Source organism: Mesoplodon bidens (assembly GCF_964165515.1).
Source record: "Mesoplodon bidens genome assembly, chromosome: 5".
Lineage (NCBI taxonomy): Eukaryota > Metazoa > Chordata > Mammalia > Artiodactyla > Ziphiidae > Mesoplodon > Mesoplodon bidens.
The window spans coordinates 17,133,944-17,150,544 of record NC_138161.1 but is presented as its reverse complement, the minus strand read 5'-3'; the positions used below and the strand labels follow the sequence as shown (position 1 = coordinate 17,150,544).

The following is a 16,601-nucleotide window of genomic DNA, read 5'->3' as shown; positions in this document are numbered from 1 at the left end:
CTTGATTAACTATTTCCTTTCCCATATTAGGGAAGTTTTCAACTATAATCTCTTCAAATATTTTCTCAGTCCCTTTCTTTTTCTCTTCTTCTTCTGGAACCCCTATAATTCGAATGTTGGTGCGTTTAATGTTGTCCCAGAGGTCTCTGAGACTGTCCTCTGTTCTTTTCATTCTTTTTTCTTTATTTTGCTCTGCAGCAGTTATTTCCACTATTTTATCTTCCACCTCACTTATCCGTTCTTCTGCCTCAGTTATTCTGCTACTGATCCTATCTAGAGTATTTTTTATTTCATGTATTGTGTTTTTAATCGATGCTTGATTCATCTTTAGTTCTTCTAGGTCCTTGTTAACTGTTTCTTGCATTTTGTCTATTCTATTTCCAAGATTTTGGATCTGGGAAATAGAATCTTGGATCATCTTTACCATCATTATTCTGAATTCTTTTTCAGGTAGACTGCCTATTACGTCTTCATTTGTTAGGTCTGGTGGGTTTTTATCTTGTTCCTTCTCCTGCTGTGTGTTTTTCTGTCTTCTCATTTTGCTTATGTTACTGTGTTTGGGGTCTCCTTTTTGCAGGCTGCAGGTTCGTAGTTCCCGTTGTTTTTGGTGTCTGTCCCCAGCGGCTAAGGTTGGTTTAGTGGGTTGTGTAGGCTTCCTGGTGGAAGGTACTAGTGCCTGTGTTCTGGTGAATGAGGCTGGATCTTGTCTTTCTGGTGGGCAGGTCCACGTCTGGTGGTGTGTTTTGGGGTGTCTGCGGACTTTTTATGATTTTAGGCCACCTCTCTGCTAATGGGTGGCGTTGTGTTTCTGTCTTGCTAGTTGTTTGGCATAGGGTGTCCAGCACTGTAGCTTGCTGGTCGTTGAGTGAAGCTGGGTACTGGTGTTGAGATGGAGATCTCTGGAAGATTTTCGCCGTTTGATATTATGTGGAGCTGGGAGGTCTCTTGTGGACCAGTGTCCTGAAGTTGGCTCTCCCACCTCAGGGGCACAGCACTGACTCCTGGCTCCTCAATTTGGGATGATGTGTTGTCTATTCATGTATTCCACAGATGCAGGGTACATCAAGTTGATTGTGGAGCTTTAATCCGCTGCTTCTGAGGCTGCTGGGAGAGGTTTCCCTTTCTCTTCTTTGTTCTCACAGCTCCTGGGTCTCAGCTTTGGATTTGGCCCCACCTCTGCGTGTAGGTCGCCGGAGGGCGTCTGTTCTTCGCTCAGACAGGACAGGGTTAAAGGAGCAGCCTCTTCGGGGACTCTGGCTCACTCAGGCCGGGCGGGAGGGAGGGGCACGGAGTGCGGGGCGAGCCTGCAGCGTCAGAGTTCGGCGTGACGTTGCACCAGCCCGAGGCGCGCCGTGCGTTCTCCCAGGGAAGCCGCCCCTGGATCCCGGGACCCCAGCAGTGGCGGGCTGCACATGCTCCCGGAAGGGCGGTGTGGACAGTGACCTGCGCTCGCACACAGGCTTCTTGGCAGCGGCAGCAGCAGCCCCAGCGTCCCACGCCCGTCACTGGGCTCCGCGCTTTCAGTCGTGACTCGCGCCCGTCTGTGGAGCCCCTTTAAGGAGCGCTCTTAATCCCCTCTCCTCGCGCACCAGGAAACCAAGAGGGAAGAAAAAGTCTCTTGCCTCTTCGGCAGCTCCAGAGTTTTCCCGGACTCCCTGCCGGCTAGCTGTGGCACATTAGCCCCCTTCAGGCTGAGTTCTTGCCGCCAGCCCCAGTCCTTTCCCTGCGCTCTGACCGAAGCCCGAGCCTCAGCTTCCAGCGCCGCCCGCCCTGGCGGGCGAGCAGACAAGCCTCTCGGGCGGGTGAGTGCCGCTCGGCACCGATCCTCTGTGCGGGAATCTCTCCGCTTTGCCCTACCCAGGTATGTGGGGAGTTTCTTGCCTTTTGGGAGGTCTGGGGTCTTCTGCCAGCATTCAGTAGGTGTTCTGTAGGAGTTGTTCCACGTGTAGCTGTATTTCTGGTGTATCCGTGGGGAGGAAGGTGATCTCCGCGTCTTACTCTTCCGCCATCTTACCCGGAAGTCTCTCACACAAGTTGTCTTTTGCCAATCCCTGTTCTGAAGACAAAGTGCCAAAATAGGGATACATGTTCATTACAAATATGAAAGAGCCAAGGCATCTGTTTTGAAACTAATCATTCATTCTTCCACCTCTTAGACCAAACAATATACTTGACAGTACCTGTTTCTTTGACTTTCATCTTAGCCTCCACATAAACTAGTTCTCTAACAAACATCTCATAAGCAAAGAGTAAAGATGATGTGCATTCTTACATAAGTGCAATCTATTCTCCACTCCATGGTCCCACGCCTTGTGGGCAGGCCCCCCTGATGTCAAAATGCTATTGGTAGCCCTGTGGAAGAGTGGCTTGCTGGTCAACACTTCTCACTTTATCTCTCTGGGTAAGTGATAGAGAATAAGGCTCTGATGAAGGAAACAGGAACTGATGGCACAGGCTTTCTGATGCAAAGACTTCCAGACTGTGGCTCTCCTATTTTAGAGTAACTGAGTCCCCATCATCACATCCTGTATTTTGACCCTGCCAAATGCATGATTTCTAGGTGTTCTAACTATCCCTTTGGCTACTTGTCCTCTCCATTACCCCTTGCCCTGGAGCCACCACTGCAGAACTTCTGTCATTGTCTTTGCTCTAGCCAGCAGGGGCAGTACCCACAAGGAAATATTAAACAGCAGCAGAATTATAATCCAAGTTATTTTTAGGTCACACTCCTCTGGAGTGGGTAGTGCCAAATCAGTGTGTCTACTTCAGCAACTCCTCAAAAATTGCACGTTAATTGTCAGGGTGTCTCCCATCTTCTGGCCTCTACCCTGTCCCCCTTGATACTTCCAAACATTGGTTCCGGGCATAACCTGTCACCATACTCATATAGGAAAACACACAAACAAAAATAAAAATTAAAAATCTCTCCATCTCTACAAGTGTTACCATCATTAAGAGTCTACAATGCAGTATTATCTGGGATGTATCTCCCACAGGCTCAGATGTATAGCACTTTGCTTTCATTCACTTTAACCTTCTCTGTCTAAGAATCTGGATAAATGCTGGGGTGAAAGTCAGTCCCTACAGACCCACACAAGTAAATATAAAGCCGGGGTCCTTGTGCTGTGACTTCTCTCCCTGGGAAATGTGGATAGCCAGGCTTGTAACTGTTCTACCTGCTGACCTAATCTTTCTCGAAGTTTCACCCATCTTTCCTCTCCAAACCCCTGCTGCTACACAGACTTATTGTCTATCACCTAGAACATTATCTTTCTAACTAATCTCTCTTGCATCTGTTTGCCCCATTTCACGTGCCCTCCACCATTAAGAATGTTTTAACTAAAGTGCCAACCTGTCCCTTCTTTCACAGGTGTGTGGCCTGGGGACCACCATCATCAAAGCAAGCAGGAGAACTAGTTTAAATGCATATTCCTGAGCTCCACCCTTGGAAATACTGAATCATAGTCTAGGGGTGGAGCTTAGCAATCTGCATGTCTTCATTTCTTAACCCTTCTCCTTCCCACCCTGTAATTATCTTGTCTATTAAGTGTTAGAACCATTGGCTTAGAGGAAAAGAGCCATCTCCAAAGATGACCTGACCTTTTACTGCATGTCCACAAAGTGTCAAACTGGTCCACTCACTCTTTCTCCTACCCTCACAGGTCCGGTGGAAATGTGATAGAGCTGGTCATCACGGTAGCTAAATGTTTCTCCAGGTTTTTTTTCTGGAAGCATAAGCTTGGACTCTCAGAGGTGCTGTTTGTTTTCTTGACTTTTGGAGGTGAGACTTTTCCCACCCACAAGCCCAGGCACTAAACTACAGCCCCCACCCTGTCCTTTCACACAACTTCCACCATGTGGGTGGAAGTTGTCTAATTGTGGGAGGACATGGAACTTGAGGCATGAGCTGTGTTCTTCCAACTGCACCTCTGTTGGCATCCACTGGGAAAGCTGTTGGTGGGAGGACTGACTTCATCAAAACATTGCATCCCCTATCTCGAATGCTCCTCTGACAGCAGGGGCAGAGTCTGCATACCTGGGAACCAGGTTCGTGACTAGCTCAATACACATTTGTTGTATTAATGTATCGTAGAAAGAAGCAATCAATCAAGAAAGGAACAAATGAATAAAAAGCCCAGACTCAGGGAGAGGGTGGGCTGAATACCTTAAAAGTCATTTTTGTTATGCACAACCATGATTTTTTAACATCTTTATTGGACTATAATTGCTTTATAATGTTGTGTTAGTTTCTGCTGTATACAAGCATGATTTTTGACACAGTAATTCAACACATCTGCTTGTTGGTTTACTCTTTGGGAATGATATTCTGGAAAAGATTGAGTATAAGAAATAGTATGAATTATACTCTCTTTTTGTGATTATTCCCTCTGCAATGTCACTATTAACCAAAGCCAATAAATAGTAAACTTCTCATTTATTCATTATTCCTACTGTTGAAATTATGATGAGGCTCCAACATAACAGCTTCCCTCAATCATCATTTTGGACAAACAGAACATTCTTTAGAAGCATATGGATGTGTGGGTGTGGGTCTGTGGTGCATGGTGTGGGGGAAGGATCATGAAGGCCTGGAAAAAATAATACTTTGAAACTCAAAAAGCAAATTGCACCTATTTCAGCAAATTGGAAATTGATGGTGTGTAACTCTGAAGGGCTTAGCAGTAGCTATTATTTCCATCCAGGCTATTATTAACTGGTAATATTTTCTCTAGTAAACATTCAATTACCATAGCAACAGGAGTCATGTCATGTGGACACAAGCACTCCCCGGTTTTGCCAGAGAAACGGATGGTGTTTTAAATGAACTTTAGAAAATGTAAAGAGACCTGCCAAAAAATATTTTGGGAATACTAAATTCAATTTTTACTGGAGACAAAGGAAAGAAGAGAACTCTGATAAATTGGAAACTTCACAAACTCCGCTTCTGTTATACTGCACCTGGAACCTTCTCAACAAGCACAGAAGTGTCTTTCCTCCTGTCTGAGCCAAACCCTCTGCTGTGCCCTAGGTGTCATCCCATGTCCCCTTCTCATGCACTTACTTACAAAGTCAAATACAGCTTCTAAATCTTCTAGCTTCAGTCTCTTCCCCCACTGTCTCCCCATGGATATCCTTTAAATTATCATTTGTATTGACATGCAACATGCCTGAAAAACATAGCAAATCATAAGAGTACAGCACAATAAACTATTTCAAAGTGAACTAAAAACAAACCTATGTACCCACTGCACAGTCAAGAGATAGAATACAGCAGTACCCAGAAAGTCTATATACATTCTAGTCTATATATTAGTCCCCTGTCCTGAAAGGTAACTGCTAGGAGTTAATTTTCCTTGTGTTTGAAATTTATATAAATTGGCTTCATATTACACACTCTGTAGCATCCAGCTTCATCCACTCAAAAATATAGTCAGTAGAATTATCCATATTTTTGCATGGAAGAAAAGTATGTCCATTTCATTACTCTATTAGTTTTCTACGGCTGCTGTACCCACAAAGTAGGTTGCTTAACAGAAGTTTGTTGTCTCACAATTTTGGAAGCTAGATATCCAAGATCGAGGTGTCAGCAGGGCTAATTCCTTGTAAAGGAAGATCTGTTCCATGCTCGTCTCTCCGTTTCTGGTGGTTTGCTGGCAATCGTTGGCACTTCCGGGCTTGTAGGTGTATCATTTTGTTCTCTGCCTTCATGTTCGCAAGGCATTCTCCCTGTTTGTATCTCTCTCTCTTCACAAGGCATTCTTTTTATAAGGTCACCAGTCATATTGGATTAGAGACCCAACCTATTTCAGTGTGACTTCATCTTAAATAATTATAACCACAATGACCTGATTTCCAAATAAGGTCACATTCTAAGGTTCTGAGGATTAGGACTCCAACATGTGAATTTGGAGGAGAACACAAAGCCATAACAAGTGCTATAAATTATTCCATTGTATAAATATACCACAGTTTATTTATTCATTCTACTGTTGTTGGATATTGGGTAATACCTAATTTGGGCTACTCTACACTGGGACCAGGGTTGATCCTTGACAAAATCAAAGAGCATGAAATTTGCCTTTGACATTGCTTATTTCTTTGTGATGGGCATCCCACTGTATATTTTCCTCCCTTCTCAATGTCTTTTTTCTCTACAGATTCTATATTTTTCCAGCTGCTTAACAATTAATAACAATAAGGTTTGCTGATTTGGTCTTCGGAAGTTACACCTCTGCCCAAATTTCCCTGTAGAAGGAGATTCCAGAAGAACAGAAATCATTTAAACTGAATGGAATGACTCTCTAGACTTGAACTTCAGAATGTGGGAAATATTCAGAGGAGAGCTGGCATAATTTTTCCCAAATCAAACAGGAAAACCCATGGAGACTTTCATTACACAATAGGACCCACACATAGTGTGCTAGTAGATACCACGTGATAAAATGATAACAGGTACTTCATTACTTCCTCAATAATGCTGCACAGAAAACATCCACTTTGACTATCCATAGCTTAGAACAACAATTATTTATTCTCACAGAACTGAGTGTCAGCTACAGTTTGGCTGAGCCAGGCTGGACTCTTGATCCAAGCTGCAAGATAGGTTCAAGTCTGCTCAACATTTTTTTTTCTGGGGTCCAAATTTCAGAGGCAAGAAAGGTAAGGTTAGTGTGCAAAAACATTTCAAGCCTCTGTTCAATTCAACATCTCAACCTCACCTCAATTCAACATCTAATTTACTAAGGTAAGCACCATGACCAAGTAAACAGAAGTAGGGCAAGGAGGTATATTCCTCCATGGAGATGAGGAGAGTGAATATTTGTTAAATAGTAAGGTAATCCACCACAGAAAAGATGAGAAATTTCTATGTTTAGATGACATAAGGTAGAGATAGAGACAAGTTGAAATTATTTGCCTCTGACTTGATGATTTTCTTAGATTAGCTAAGGACTTCTTAGGCTGAATATCTTTCCTGATATTCAAGATATAATGGTGAGCTGACAAGATATAATGGTGATTGCATTAGTTTGCTAAGGCTGCCATAACAGATACCATAGACTGGGTGGCTTAAACAATAGAAATTTATTGTCTCACAATTCTGCAGGCTAGAAGTCCAAGATCAAGCTGTTGACAGGGTTGGTTGCTTCTGAGGCCTCTCTCTTGGCTGGTAGATAACTGACTTCTTCCTGTGTCCTCACATGGTCTTACTTCAGTGTGTGTCTGTGTCCAAATTTCTTCTACCTATAAGGACACCAATCATACTGGACTAGGGTCCACCCTAATGACCTCATTTAAAATTAATTACTTCTTTAAAGACCTTATTTCCAAATACCATAACATTCTGAGGTACCAGGAGTTAGGATTTCAACATAGGAATTTGGGAGGGACACAACTCAGCCATAACAGTGGCCAAGAGCATAGACTATGGAATCAAAGAGAAGTGGATTTGAATCATGCATCCACCACTTTCTAACTGTATGACCAACTTTTCCAAACTCTCCAAACCCCAGTTGTCCCATCTCTAAAACTGGAGATCATAATACCTCCTCAACAGATTGCCTTGCCATTGCTTTTAGGAGTAAATGAGATAAAACACATAAATTACTGCCACAGTATCTGACACAGTATTATAAAACACAAATAATTACAGCTGCTGTTATTATATAACATTTAACATGTAACATATTATATAACATACGATCGATTTGTAAAATCATGTAATATAAAAATCCCCTTTCATCCCAATGAAAACAAGATACCTTCATTTGTAGGCCAGAAACAACCCCTAAATAATTTTATATATTTTTATAAAACCTTTTTCTTTTTAATTAAAGAAAAAAAACCCACTTTCTTAGTCTTTCCCTACAAAGGTCTTCTGAGCCAGGTATGCACGTTATTTTGCAGCTGAAGAATGTGGAGCACATGGACGTTTAGTGATATGACTGGCAACATGGAGTTAGTGGAAGATAAGCTACTACAAGAATCCAGTCTTTCTCTACAAGCTTGGCTCACAGATCTCAACTGAACTGACTTTACTCCTTTCTTTGCTTTGATGATCACACACAGTTTGACTGGAAAGTTACACTATAATTTCACAGTGATTACATGCCCCTGAAGATCATTTTGTAAGTAAATGTTTTGAAACCAAAGATAATAATTGTTATACGACCATAACCTTTTTTCTTATGCCATATTCTCCACCAAGAATTTAACCAAGCTAAAGTTACACTTCGGAGTCTCAGTAGCCTGCTCTGGGCTCTGTTCTGCAGTTCTGGAACTACAATGCCATCAGGCTATCTGGAGATGCATTACTGTTTTCTGGCCTCTGGGATAACATCTATCCTTTCTACTTAAGCACAAATACAAAGAAAACTGCCACAGTGCTCTCGACACGAGGGCTCTCAAACACAGCACGCTAAGATGAATCAGAACACAGGTCTTGCATAAGTCGTTCAAAAGTGGAACATCCTGTCCAGAAGCTCTGAAATGTGTTCCCAATATCTGGACATACCAAAGGTCCTCCTCCCTTTTTAGAAACTTCCTAATTGCTTGGCCACATTGCCTCCAGGAACATTGCCCGGTTTGAGAATTCTGTACTCTAGGTTGGTAGCTCAGAGCTAACTCTACCTAATAACTCCAGAGGGTAACTCAGAATTGTGGCTTCTTGAGTTCTCTGTTGACAAATAAAGCAATAAACTACAGTACTGTGTAATAGGGACCCCTGTTCTAGGTAGTCTATATTTCCTGCATTTTCAAACCTGTCTGAAATTTTATAACGAGTGATAAAAATTTAGATTGTACCCATATATAGACCTACAGAGTGAATAAGCAATTCTTTACCCATAAGATTATCCTTCTAGCTCATAAGTCCCAGAGTAAAGAGCAAAAGAGAAGTATCTTGACAATTACATCTGCCTTTGGCATTGGACAATAAATTATATTTATCAGCTACCATTTTTCCAGAGTCACAAGAGAAAATGTGACACTTTTTAAAGATAATAACAAAAAAGGCTTACAGTTTACATTCCTTCAGTCTCTGTCACTTAGTCCTCAGAACCCTGTCTCACTCTTCTGTTGTCATGTGGTAAAACTCATCTGGAACACATAATGTTTATATTGATTTTCCTTTTTATTCCATCTTCACTGTTTGGTGTAAAAGCAAAGGCTTTCTGGGCTTAATAATGTTTTTCACTCATTTCGTGGCAATGATTTTTAGAAACAGAAATGATAGCAGTTTCCATATTCACAGTTCCCAATAAACTTGTCAACAAAAATTCTCAAAGAGCTTTCATTAATCACTTTTAGTCATTTCTTCCATGCAAATGAAGAGGGCTAGAACTGATCTGAGCTGTGCTTGCAGTGGATTCCATGGCAAAATCTAAAATAATATTGCTTTTTTTTCCCCAAAGAATTGAAGTTTTCCCTCTATAATTCCTAGATACTGATAATACTAGGGAATCTGACTTTCCTGAAGACAGGAAAATAAGGAGAATGCACCTCCTGTTTGAAGCAGGAAAAACAAGAAAAAGGAGGGAAAAAAAAGCACCTTCTTTAGAACCGTCTTAGGAAAACATATAATTTATGTTTAACAGTTTATATTGTGCTCATTTGAATCCAGAGGATATTGTTTTGAACATTGAACTATTGAAATCAAGAGATAAACAATAGAGAGGATCAAAATTAAAAGTTAAATTCTTGCATGTGTGTAGATGTGTGTCTCTGTGTGTGTTTTCTTCAAATGGGCAAACCAGCTTGTATTTTCTTTCATCTGAAACCTGCTTTGGCAAGGATTGCCCTTCCAGAACTTCGGATAAACTATTTAGGTGGGATTTCTGGATTGGTTGCTGGAAATGCGATCCCAATCGGCTCCCTGATTTCCTGTGTAACCTGGAGAGCTTAATCTCTGTACCCTGTTTCCTCATCAGTAACTTTATTCAAATGTGGTTGGGGGTGAGGGCGGAGCGGTGGGAAAGTCACACGGAGGTCAAGAGGGCAAAGGGAGAAACGCAAGGAATCACTTTTTTTAAGAGTAGTAACGTAGATTGCCTGAATATCTCATCAAGCCTTCATGGGCCACACATTTTTGCTGGGAGGATTCATTATAAAAAGCAAGAAAGAGAAAAGATTTTGTAGGTACATCTATCTATATATCCCAAAACTATTATAGTTCTTTAAACTTAGGCTATGGGTAAGATATAGAATGAAGGTGGAGTGGTATAAGTTTCTACATATCCATGACCCTCTCTCCTCAACTAAAGCCACTAAACCATCAGATTTGAAAGCAGAGAAGAGTGAGAATGTTATTTAAGTCAGTTTAGCTTTCTTAATGTGACTGTGAAACAGTGGTTTTCAACCCTGAGTGGGCATCAGGATCTCATTTAAATCTTTCAAAAAATATAAACGTTTGGCCCCACACTTACACTACTGAATTAGAATTTCTGAAATACTCATAAATCCCCACAGGTAATTTTGAGAAGCAGCCAAAATTGGGAAATATGTAGGCCTGAATGATTCTGATTTTTTTGGCATTCATAAAGAACATTCTAATCACTGATTGCTATTTTTCTTTACTCATTTTAAAAACGTTAAGTAGGGCCTCCCTGGTGGCGCAGTGGTTGAGAGTCCGCCTGCCGATGCAGGGGATACGGGTTCGTGCCCCGGTCTGGGAGGATCCCATATGCCGCGGAGCGGCTGGGCCCGTGAGCCATGGCCGCTGGGCCTGCGCATCCGGAGCCTGTGCTCCGCAACGGGAGAGGCCACAACAGTGAGAGGCCCGCATACCGCAAAAAGAAAAAAAAAAAAAAAAAAAAAAAACGTTAAGTAGACATAGTCTGAACTAAGCACTTGAGTTTGTGTTGAAGAGTTACAATAGGTACTTTCCTGCCTAACACTGTCCAAAAAAGTTATTTGTATTTCAAATTCCTACCACCCCACCTTGTAGATCAGCAGAATCTTAGCCCTTGAAAATATCTTTCCCTGGGTCAAGTTTTCACAGCCATGGCACTATTGACATTTTAAGTTGGATGACTCTGTTGTGAGGGACTGCCCTGTGCATGATAGGATGTTTAGCAGCAACCCTGGCCTCTGTCTACTAAGTGCAGTATCACACATTCTCCTCCAGTTTTAGCAAACAAAAATGTCTCCTTCATTGCCAAGTGTCCCCTAGAGGGCAGAATCAGCACCAGCTGAGAACCACTGCCTTGTCTGAATGGAGGAAACACACAGCAATAGCATTACATAAAATATTTCTCACCCATCAAGCTTTCCTTGACTTGGGTCTTTCAGAACACTCAGGTGATCTTCCTGATGCTCTGGCAGTAGGGAGAACTTGTTCCATCCATTGATGGAACAGATTCTCCCTACTGCTACCACCATTTGTTGCATCCTTTAATTACCACCTCTACTCTACTATCCCTGCTGTCTCTACCAAGGAGAGGTAATTACTAACCACTAATCACTGCTCCATTCCACCATTTCTAGGGGCAATCATGGCACTATTAAAGGCTATTCTCCTTCCACAGACCTCTCCTGTGAAGCTATCCCCTCCAAGTTAAGTCCATCTCAAAGAATTAACTGCTAGAGGCTCTAGACATCAGGCATCACTGTGACCTTGGCACAGTATTTTTTTAACACCTTTATTAGAGTATAATTGCTTTACAATGGTGTGTTAGTTTCTGCCTTATAACAAAGTGAATCAGCTATATGTATACATATATTGCCATATCTCTTCCCTCTTGTGTCTCCCTCACTCCCACCTTCCCTCTCCCACTCCTCTAGGTGGTCACAAAGCACCGAGCTGATCTCCCTGTGCTATGTGGCTGCTTCCCACTAACTATCTACTTTACATTTGGTAGTATATATATGTACATGTCACTCTCTCACTTTGTCCCAGCTTACTTTTCCCCCTTCCCGTGCCCTCAAGGCCATTCTCTAGTAGGTCTGTGTCTTTATTGGCACAGTAATTTGATGGACCCTGAAAATGAGTGAATTGTATTCCCTCTGAGGCATAATAACTATGTTTAATTATTTGTCATTGTACTTTTTCATTTCTTTTACCATATTCTTCCCTGAATAACTGAAGTAACAGGGAGGGCTTTCTTTATACAATCTTGGAGAGATATAGTCTGAAACAAAGTTACCTGAAGCACTGGATAGGTTTTGTAAGTCAATAGTAGAAGCAAATGTCATGAAAGCCAAGATGGTACATATGCCCATTCTGGGACTCAAATTACATCCAAAGGGTAAGAAGGTAAATGGGAAAGAGAAAATCTTGAACTGACAAAATTTAAATACTAAATTGATAAATGTAAAGGCAGAGTAATTATTTCAACTTAAATTGGAAATTCGAGTTTTCCTTGACAGTGGCAAGGAAGCTGTTAGAGTTAGGCTTGGGTATAGAAAAGTTATTTTAAAAAATATATTTCTGCAGGTGTGAATCTGTAAATGTTTAATGACAACCCCTACACCATTTTCACCCTGGACAAAAGCCTCTGAACTCTCCAAATGATCTTCCCACTTCTGCTTGAGCCAACAGTTTTTCCATTTCCCCCTCAGTGGAAAAGCAAACTCAATTCTATGACAATAGTTTTTTTAGCTTTTTTGTCCAAAAGATTGGTAATATCATGTAAAGCTTTTGAGTTCACAAAGTGCTTTCTTGTCCATTATCTCAATAATTATCTTCATTTTTCAACTAAGAATCAGGCAAAGAAAGATGAAGTAACTTGCTCAAAGTCAATAAATAACAATTCTCAGACTACCATGTTGATCTGCTGATTTAAACATTGTGTACTGTACAATGTAGCCTGTTAGCTAAATATTCCAAAGTGCTTTCGGTTGACAGGAAATAAATTTTATGAATATCTTAGATTATAAAATAATTGAAGCAGAGGACTACCTTCCATGTTTGTTGATTTGCATCATTTGGTACATAACAAAACAGTATTGCAAGGGGCACAGATGGATATGAGATCCTTGCAATGTTATGACAGGATCTTGGCTGGCTTCTTAACAACCTATTTTGTTTTATGTAGGCACCACTTTCTCTTGGCAGATCCCTGGCTTGACTTCCTTTTCATTCTGTGTTGTTTTTGCTGCTGAGGATCTCTGGGATAAGCCTCATCACGTACTGAAAGCCTGTGTCCTGGAATGGTTTGTCTTACAGTTCAAATACTGACTATTCAAACCTCCCTGACCCCTTCCTCTAAAGGTCAGTACATAATGGAGTCATTGTCGCTCATGCTCAGATGCAAATACTGTGTTCAGTTTTATATTCCATTCTAATGAATACGGTGAATACATATCATTCCTCTTCCTGTCCACACCCTTCCCAAGGATCTATAAAAAGGGAGGGGACAGGTGGGGTTTTCCCTTTTTTTAATCAGGTTTCCTGGAGTTTTCTATTGTTTCAACTGGGAATAGTCTACTAATAAGCAATTAATATTCTGAATTTATCATCTTATCACAGAAATTTCCAAATCCTTTCTGATAAATAGAAATCATTTTCCAAATGTTCTCAAGGGAAGCAGGAACATCCCTAACTACTAGTCTCCTGGTACAAGAACATTTGGTCATCCTAGCTCACAATCCTGATACAAAAATTTTCACCCAGTATAAAAGGCAACTGCTTAATATTAGTTATGACTAGGAAAATTCTGGGACAAAATACTATTAGTGATGCATTTTATTAACTGGATATTATTCTCATTCCTTCACTGCTTCCTATTTATGGAAACTTATGGGTAGGTGAATTATGCTAGTTACAACTATTAGACAAACAAATTCTCTAAATAAAATTCTCAGTAAATTGAGTAGGAGGAGAGAAGAGAGAGAGGAGAAGGGGAATGTGAAAGATAAGAAGCCCATAATTATCATCAGTACAGAGTGAAATTATTACAGCTACAGATTTGGCTTCTCTTAAACTCTGGAGGCTTGGCAAAAAGATCTAAATCTGCAGGGTTTTTCCAATGAATGTGTAAATATAGTATGAATTGTCATTTCTATAAAAGCCCTTTGAGGTTGTATGTGACTGTATTTTTGGCTGTTTAGGGCAATTTCATCTTATTCCGTGACTACCACCAGCTGAGGTTTCTTTCTTTGCCTCCCCCATAACCAAAGGTCTACCTGACATCTCTGCTTAAATGGTTCATTGGTACCAGAACCTCATATATCCCAACTGAAGCAATTCCTTTAAGTAAAATGGAACAAGCATCTGAAATTCCTAAACTTGACATATTTTATGTCTATTAAAAAATATGTTTGACAGGTGAATACAAAAGTAGAATATGCTAGGGACTTCCCTGGCAGTCCAGTCGTTAAGACTTTGGGCTTCCAATGCTGGGGGCATGGGTCTGATCCCTGGATGGGGACTGATATCCCACATGCTGCAGACAAAAAAAAAAAGTAGAATATGCTACTATAAAAAACTAAATTAACTATATGGGAATGAGGACATTAATACCTTAGTTAATATTATTCCAGTGTTTACTTGCTTTTTTGATTCTCCTAAAGGCATGGGTAATTATTAGGTTAAAAAATTGATGGTATTAAGTACCTTTATTATAATCATAATGTGTTCCTATGACACCATTTTCCCCTAAAACTCCTGTGTGTCTTCCCTCTTTCTTCCTATCCTTATTTGCTTACCTATTATTCTTCATTTTATTTACTTTACTATTTAGGATCTTTAAGGCTCAATTAATTAAAAATATATGATCAATTATCTAAACAAAATTATTTATTTTCAAAAACAAATATGGATTACCAGCCATTTAAAAATCAAAATATTCAATATATCAGAAAATAGACATTACTACAAGTGGGTTTATTTTTGCTTATTTGTAACACTTGGTTACTGTTCTAATCTAACAGTTCATAGTGATAATCTTTACTTTAAACAATCTCATAATGCTGTTAATGGTTTTATTTTTTACACTTGACCCATCCATAAAAGTACCTACATGACATTATAATTTAGCATTATTAGTGGTTAAATTCCAAGCTAACGCACTCAATTAGAATGAGACCTCTGATTCTTGAATCAACAATTTTCATATGTTCTATTTTTAGAATGTATAAGTTATGTAGTCTGTGATGTGTCCAATAGGGTGAACATGATGAAATGTATAAAACCTTACAAGTAAGAATGAGGCCCATTAGTCAAATTGTGCTTTTAATCTGTAAAGGCATTACATCATGAGTCATTTAGAGGAAAGGGTAGAGTTTCCTCTTGAATTCATTACAGAATGAAAAGTAACATTTAGAAGGTAGAGTGTACAAAATGAAATTGTACCTCTCAGGTATAAGTATTTTTCCCATGAGAAAGTACACCTTCTATTTAAAAAGAGACCAACAGTATTCTTTCTCTAATTCTTAATACAAAAATAACTGAAACCTATGAGCTCATTAGTGAAATCTCTAGGACTCCTGATGCTAAAAAGAGGGAGTGAAAATCAAGGCCATATAAATATATAGCAAAGAGAGATTGTTTCATTTAGGGAAATGGTATATGTAGATTTTTTAACTTGTGTCTAGAAAATTTTCTAGCAACAAAAAAATCCAGTCAAAACATATTTCTTGAAGAGCGCTGGGTAAATAAATTGGATGGCTTCTCTCACATTCTTACCTTATGATTTACCAAATTAATATTCAGGAATTTCCAAAATTCATATCCTTGATTAAACATTAAAACAAGTGAAAATTAAAATTTTAATGTATTTTTTTAAGATGGCAATAAGTAGGCCATAATATAAAAAGCTAGTGAGTATCAGTTCTCTTCTCTTCCAACCAATATCCTGGCCTCTCAGCTTTCTCGTTGTAAATGGGGAGTTTTACAAATCCTTACCTATTTTACAATGTTACTATGAGAATAAATTCAAGTGACATATGTGAAAGAATTAGAAACGTGAGCTATATCAGGATCATGTAATGAATAGTTGAGAGAATTTGAGCATATTTAGCCTGCAGAAGAGATGATTTGGGGTGCATGGAATAGATGTCAAAAAAATTTTCATGGATTAATCCATGGAAGCAAGATTAGAACTACTCAATATTACCTTCAACACACACACACACACACACGCATGTGTGAATGCACACACAAACTAATAGATATATATTAACAGAGAAAAGGGTTGGAGTCAATGGAAAGGAAGACATTTCTAAAGAACTTTGAGAAGTATGAGTTTCCCTACACCGGAGATGTTCAAATATAAGTTAAAAGACATCAGACGTTATTATAGGAGCTGAAGAGAAAGTTAATTTACCAAAGGGCAACTGGGCTATATGATCTTTATGTCTATTCCAGAGTTAAGAACCTAGTATCTTGAAATGTATACAGCATAAACATATAGAATTACTACTGATCTTGTTATTTTCAACGTTCTTTGCATAAGTGCCCAAACTACCTGAAGCGTGGGCTTCATAAAGCTATAAGGTTCTTTCACAGGGACAGTATTTTTATATTTTCATCATCTCCATATGAAGGAGAAACTAAGCAAGCAGAAGTGCTAGAAATGTTAGTAGGAGCAAACCACCAAGTACGTAAATACATATGTAACAGGCTGGAAAACTGGGCAGGGAGGAACGTCACAATAGAAGGATGA

General features: G+C 39.8%; 1 long non-coding RNA gene across 2 annotated transcripts in view; it reads right to left on the bottom strand.

Moving 5' to 3' along the window:
• Window positions 1-1,935: 1,935 nt before the first annotated feature.
• The window catches only part of LOC308618013, a 63,809-nt gene continuing 49,143 nt past the window's right edge, over window positions 1,936-16,601 (bottom strand). For both annotated transcript variants that reach the window (XR_014015948.1, XR_014015949.1), the window contains 4 exons: window positions 9,018-9,096; window positions 7,096-7,242; window positions 5,067-5,168; window positions 1,936-2,056 (listed from right to left, as the gene is read on the bottom strand). This is a non-coding gene — a long non-coding RNA (uncharacterized lncRNA). The remainder of the gene's footprint in view (window positions 2,057-5,066; window positions 5,169-7,095; window positions 7,243-9,017; window positions 9,097-16,601) is intronic.